This window comes from Cicer arietinum, chromosome 5 (assembly GCF_000331145.2).
Source record: "Cicer arietinum cultivar CDC Frontier isolate Library 1 chromosome 5, Cicar.CDCFrontier_v2.0, whole genome shotgun sequence".
Lineage (NCBI taxonomy): Eukaryota > Viridiplantae > Streptophyta > Magnoliopsida > Fabales > Fabaceae > Cicer > Cicer arietinum.
The window spans coordinates 50,360,780-50,361,306 of NC_021164.2; the positions used below are offsets into that span (position 1 = coordinate 50,360,780).

The 527-nt window shown below is 21.6% G+C and overlaps 1 protein-coding gene across 1 annotated transcript in view; it reads left to right on the top strand.

Annotated features, from left to right (window-relative positions):
• Positions 1 to 527, top strand: part of LOC140920497 (zinc finger BED domain-containing protein RICESLEEPER 4-like) — a 4,553-nt gene that overhangs the window by 1,771 nt on the left and 2,255 nt on the right. The gene's annotated exons all lie outside the window — the stretch shown is intronic.

Genomic DNA, 527 nt, shown 5'->3' on the forward strand with positions numbered 1-527 from the left:
TCTTACAGTCATAACTTTCATTTTATAATCTATAAAATTGGATTAACAACGTGTTATTGATAGAACTCAAAACTCAAATAACGAATAACACATACAAATATAAATTTTATTTCTTCTACTATAAATTTTCTCCGATTAATTTTTATTTAGTCATACAAATCAAAGGTTGCCGTTAAACACGTCACAAAAATCAACTTAATCATCTTATCATAATTAAAATTAACACTTTTCACCAATTCCCCAAGACTCATATAGATTTCTTAAAAATCAAAACTCTGAAACGAAATAGCACAAAAATCGAAACTTTAAATAAAAGATATCTTAAAAAAATATTACTACTGTGATCATAATAAAAATCATAACTTTATAATTAAGTATACATAAACGACACAAAAATAATAACTTTACATCAAATATATGGCATCAAACATATTACTCATGTTATAAATAATAAAAATCGAAATTTTATAATTAAGTTTATCAAAGCAAACATATTACTCATAAAAACATAATATTATAGTTAAATT